This window comes from Diachasma alloeum, unplaced genomic scaffold, assembly GCF_001412515.2.
Source record: "Diachasma alloeum isolate Michigan unplaced genomic scaffold, Dall2.0 Dall_scaffold_00983, whole genome shotgun sequence".
Taxonomy (NCBI): Eukaryota; Metazoa; Arthropoda; class Insecta; order Hymenoptera; family Braconidae; genus Diachasma; species Diachasma alloeum.
Window position 1 is genome coordinate 87,387 of NW_021681098.1, and position 6,464 is coordinate 93,850.

Here is a 6,464-nt window from a genome sequence, read left to right on the forward strand (position 1 = left end):
TTTTTTTGGGAGATTTCAGTCATTTTTCCAAAACGAGCACACGATCATTTTCGTATGAATCGAATTGATTTTTTTCCGCGCAACAGAAACTATTTTCAATCACTTCTGCTCTAAGAAAAAAAGGTATTTCTTTCCTACATTTATTTATAATTCATGCTCCGATTCGATTTGAGAATTTCATGAGAAAATCAAACGTTCAAATTACCCGCGTAAAATAACCTCAGAAATAAACTCGCCCACATGTTATTCACGGACTGAGTTGAAAATCTAAATTAATCGAGGATAGGGGAAAAATTTATATGCAATATACAGCGCTATATGACCTTGTTCATCAATTTTTCAGTAATTTTTACAATAAGTCGATGATGAGTCTAAAAAATGTAAATCAGTGGAATTCAAGAAGGAGAGAGAAAGAGTAATGCGCTATTCAAATCTCCCTCCTCTGCGCGTGAGGTTGGAGCACACTGCTACCAACTTCGAAAACGAAATCTCACACTGCTCAGAGATAATGTGAAATGCGAGAATGTTGATATGATCCCGTTGCTATGCACGTAATTTCCTTAATATTAAGTCGAAAAAGAAAATAGTGATATCAATGGAAAGCTCATGGCCGATTTATGTGATGTAACTAAAGCTTTTTTTTTCGTAGGGTATCAGGTTTTCATTTTATTCAATAAATGGGTTTCGGTGGTAGTGGAGGGGGTAGTTGCTTCGTGTATAGATACGCGGTGCGTTCAGCCTGATGTTTTGCTCAGTCGGTCAAAACTTTTCTTGGCCGATACGCTATCGCGTATCTCGATTTTAATTCTACTCGATGCAAAATATCTTGGAAATTGTAGGGAAATAGTTTTTTCTATTTCGGAAAGTATTATTACATCGATAATCAATGGGGAAAAAAACATGCAACTATTGTTGTTCAGGAGTTACGGGAATGAGTCTTCCCCCCCTTCCATATTTTGGGCTATGGTGGGGGAATAAGTAGTGGAGAACGGTTATAGGTTATGGCATTCTGTGATAACATTTTAAAATATCAAGAAAACAGGAGTATTTTTCCTGCGCAATGTTCAGAGGTGAAGCAATTGGGAGCAAGAAACAATATGCGCAGGAAGGTCATTATGAAATCTATGGTAACTTTTACAATCAACAAGGGAAATGGTGGTCAGAATGTCTGTTTTGAGGAGAAGGGCTGTTGAGTTCGAGAAGTCTATTATTAACTCTCCAACAACGCATAATGCTCTTGAAAGAGTGAGGAGCCGGCTTTAAGTTTCATATCATCCCCATCAGGATCCTCATGGACACATTAGGGAAATCTAAATTGAGATCTGAATTGAGCAACTTGTCAGCGAGGGTGGCTGAGCAACTCTCGAGAGGAATCAAGATGGGAAAGTCCAAGAAGATCGAGCTGAAGGTGCCAGTGAATTTTCACAAAAGCCTTTCACCCCTATGAAAAACATTGACAAACTTGATGACGTTCTCCCTAGTGTTCAATTCTCAAAAGAGTACTGTGAAAACCTAACGCGAAGACACCAAGTCCTATGAATTTAACTTCAGTTGAAGCTCGGACGTATCAGAGAAATTAGTCGATCATGCACACTGCACATCATATCTTTGGATAGATCAATGCTGATGTGGCTCATGCCATCAAAAAGCCTAAGCCTGGGAAGTCATTGGTGAAGGGTAAGTCTGGTACGGAAAAGAAGGGTCAACATTCTGATTCGAGTCCTAAGATGAAGAGGTGAAGGAGGGAGAGAAGATAGAGACGATGATCTTACAGTGTTGGAGGTCATTCCCAAAATCGCAGAATGTTTCCACGGTTATGATTCAGGAGAACGTTAAATTGACGGAAGAAACGAAGAATTTGGGGAGGTTTGTAAGGAAGTGATTTTTAAGCTAACGATTTTACGGTGAAAGATTCTAAGTGCAATAATCGGGTGCAGCAAACTGACGTGACTGATGTCTTGAGGTCACTGGAGAACTACTACGGGTATTGTTAGTACGATACCTTGGGTTATCAATCAGGTTGTGAATTCAGCAATGCCATATCTTTTGTTGTTGTAAATTAATTGATTCAAAATTCTCAATTAAAACCAAAGTCAACTCTAAATCTTTTGATATTCCGAAACTGAACCCTCTCCCTAAATAATAAGATTCCTTTCCGCTCGGAAAATTCCAGTTAGAACCCAGTTGACAATTTTCCTTATATTTTTTAAAAGATAAGAGTATAAACTTTGCGTCGTCCAATTAAATTCAAAGCTTGATAATTTTAGCTTTCTTTTTAATGAACAATTAAACAGATAGTCCTCCGACGCGAATAATTTCTCCGGGCATAACAATAGAATAGTGAAAAATACAAAAATAATTTAATTGGATATTCTTTGAATAATAAAATTATGTCGATAATATTTTCTATCAGTAGAAAACTCTAAAAAACAAGAAGGAAATATTCATTGTAAAATTCCGCTCAGATTGACTAGAATGAGGAGGCCAGAAGTATCGAGAGACCTTCTCTAGTGTCGAGAGACCTTCTTTGTGGCTTGGGACTTTTTCGAAATCATTGCCTCGTTATATTAACATAGGATTCACACATAACTGATATAATTTTTCAATAGCCAAATTCCATTATAAATTCATTATAAATTCGATAAATTCTAACACTCGTCGATATTGCTTTTTCCATGCAAACTTCAACAGAAAAAATTTTCCCTGAGGAGTACACAAAGACTTATAACTTCAAACTCTATAGTTAAAAATTTATTATGAACTTTATCAATTGCCAGTGCCCCTTGTACCTGAAGAATAACATTAAATGTCATTTTAATTTCAATGGCTGTTATATCTCATTCTTTCATTGTTTTTCTTTCTTTTTCAGCTCCCCGATGGCAATTATCTTTTAGGCAATTTACCATTGTATATTCATTTTTCCTCAATCTATTGTTGTCACTGATAAGATAATTATATACTTGAGCAAATAATTTGGATCGCTACAATATACTTCATTGTACTGTTTCTTTATTGTATGATAACTACGTAGATGAAATACAATCTCTGTCAGTAATACACATTTGTTACCATAGAAGAATGTTAGGAGATTATTTTTTTCTATATCGCAAATGAGATTATTACATCAATTGCAAAACGTTGTGTAACAAGACAATATCGTCTATTTTGCAGGCCTCGACTTCATAAAGTGCCGAAAATTCAACAGTCCAAACTCTCAATCCCTTTTCCTTATCAAATATTAACAATCATACTAAGTAATAACAATCCTATGTATCACAAAAGTTGAATGATTAGAAATTACTTAAATCACAGATCTCATATTTAATACTGAGAATATTTACGTTTCACTAGTTAGAAATTTAAATGACTTTTTCCTTGTGATGTTGCATAAAATTATGAATGAAAATTATTAGTTATTCCTCTCTTCTCCTCAATAGAAAGTACAATGGAAATGTATAAAATTAGTGAAAAAATATCCCTTTAGGCGAACAACTTCAATATTTAATGCACTTATATACTCCTTTCAAAATATTTCGAGTGGAAAACATCCCCACCAATGAAGGATAGATCTTTGGATAATAATTGAATGCTTATGGCATCACGTTTGGCAGCACGTAAAAAAAGTATAAATTAGTTATAGAATCTGTCTCGCAGATGATGTAAATTGCTGCATGCGGCTTCGCAGATGTATCTTGTTTACATTTGTAATTTATCGATTCCTCCATATCATCACAATGCATCCAAGATCCTGAAGAACGAAGACAGTAGACTGAAAAATGACCTGGTTCTCTATTTTCTAGAGCTCCTTCCTCAATGTCCCGAGGTGATATCCCTGGCTCATGATGAACAATCCCTACGAGTCTGAAAATCATAAATTAACACAATTGAAATCCTACTTAGCAATAACTTATTTGTGAAATGTTAGTTAATTTAAATTATACGAAAAGTTGTACCTGTATGTCTTCTCTAAGTGAAAATAATGCGGAAATTCATTTAAACGATCTTCCATGGTTTTCCACTTGTTTAAACGTGTACGCACATCTAAACTTATGCAAATGGTAGCGTTCAATGTCGTATGTTCCTCGTCTACCCCTCCGCACTCCGGCTGATATTTCTTGTAAATAATTGGATAGTATTGGAGAGCTCGTTGCAAGTCTTTATAGTCAACACTGCGTACACTGGGAAAAAAATGACTTTTGCCAAGGAATCATTTTCTTAGGAGAAGAATTTTTTTTTAGGAGCTTATTTCTCTAGGCCAGTCATTCCCAGGTGGTCCATGTCCATCTCTAAATATTACAATTATGTTGAATAATGAGATGATTATGCTACATATAACCTTGAATGAACATGCTTCATTATTTTTCATTTTTTTCAAATTCGAGGTTTTCTAACGTATAATAATTTGAAATAATTTTAAAGGTTAATAATTGTCAATGGAATTCATTCACGGTCATATGTAATATAATCATTCCATAATTGAACATAATTGTAATATTTAGAGATGAACTTGGACTCCTTGACAATAACTGGCATGGAGGAATACGCTCCGCAAAAAATAAATTTTTGTCATTCATGTCCGTTAAGTGGCGTTTTCGTGGTGTGTTTTAGAACCCGTAAGTGGGATTTACCAGGCCATGGGCCGGTAAGTAAAAACTAGCCCCGATTTCACGATTTACGGGCCATGGGCTGTTAAGTAAGACGTGAAGTGAGTCCCTCTTACACTATAGCTCGTGCGGCTGAACTATAGTTTGCCACCAAAAGCCAAAATTCACGAGGAAAATCGTAACAAATTCCGTTAAACAAAAGAGCGAAATGAATGTCATTATACCCGATAGTGACGAAGAGGAGTCACAAGACATTTTTAGTGAAGTGAATAATACCAGTGACGACGCAGCAAGTACGTCAGCACAAATAGTTGAATTTTACCTTGTGACACATTCTACTTCATTTTTTCATCCTAGATCGGTCCGTTAATTTAGAATTTATAATTTATCATTTCCCTCTTTTCAATTTTGTTTATTTGGTCTTTCTTCAGTGGGGAGGGACTTCGCCCCCCCAACCCCCTCCCGCCGGGGCCTGCGGCCCCTGGACCCCGCTCTTCCCCCCCCCACACCCTCGGGCATTCATGACAAAAAATAGTATGTGCCACTCGGCCCGTAGTGTCGGTTTGCGATTCGTGTGAGTTAGCAGCACTCGGCGCAGTAAGACCAACCTTACCGACGCCTTGTGCTGCTAACTTCACACTCATCGCAAACCTCCACTTACGGGCCTTGTGACACAAATAACTATGTTCTCCCAAGAAAATGATTCCTTGGCAAAAGTAATTTTTTTTCTCAGTGTAGAATTCTCTCATTAACAATAATGTAATTCTTGCTCCAAAATGGAGTCTTATTTGCTCCGAAACGAAATGCGTCGCCGAGGGGGGGGGGGCGACGGAAGTGGAGTCACGTCACTCATCTCCTTCATTCTTGTTTATTAATTGTCGGCCTCATATTAGTTTCCCAAATGGCAAAAACTATTTTCCTATAATTCCCAAATTATTTGGCATCGAGTCGAGTTAAAATTTTGTTATTTCCATTCATTTTTGCCAACTATACGGTCTAAACATTTTTTAATGATTACTAATTAACTATTCGTTCTTAAATTATGAAAACGCTTTCCTAAAATTTCCCAAATTATTTCCTGATTATTCCATCCCTTGATTTTGGGCAATAGTTAATTTGTTCGTCAAGTATACGGCGGTGTTGCTCGCTGGGCGAAAGCTAGGGGAAATGCTACGTTGGGGGGAAGGGGAAATATCGTGTAATGTGATGAGACGACAATTGCCACACGTAAATACAATAGAGGCAGATATATCAAAGGAGTATGGGTGTTTGGGGGCATCGAGAAAAACACAAAGAAGGCGTTCATTGTACCTGTTGCCAGGCGTGATTTCTGCACCCTGAAGAAGAATATAGTCAAATATATTAGAACAACCACTTTGGTTATGACCGGCTGTTGGCGAGGGTACTCTGGACTTAATAACTACAGATACCACGATGAAACCGTCAACCACAGGAAAGGATTCATAAACAAAAAACAGGAGCACATACACAACAAATTGAAAGAGTATTAAAGACGCAATCCCCAGGTATGGAATTACCAGTCAAAATATCCATAGAAAGATCCCCAAATTTTTGTTTTGTCGCAGATTTGAAGATGAAGTTCGAATTGAAGCTTTGTTCCACATTATTTCGATGTTTTCTCCTTAATCGTTTCGAGGTTTTCTGATTTATCAGTCGCTCCTGGGGTGTAGGATTCAAGGTTGAGGTTGTTCGGGAAGATAACGAATCAACTACGCAAGGCAACAGTTTGCAAAACTAGAGATGTAGTGTATTGTCGTGAATGCGGTATGTACAGATGATGAGTCGGTAGTATGAATATATACAGGATGAGGTGGAGAGATGTCCACCATGTGGCATGAG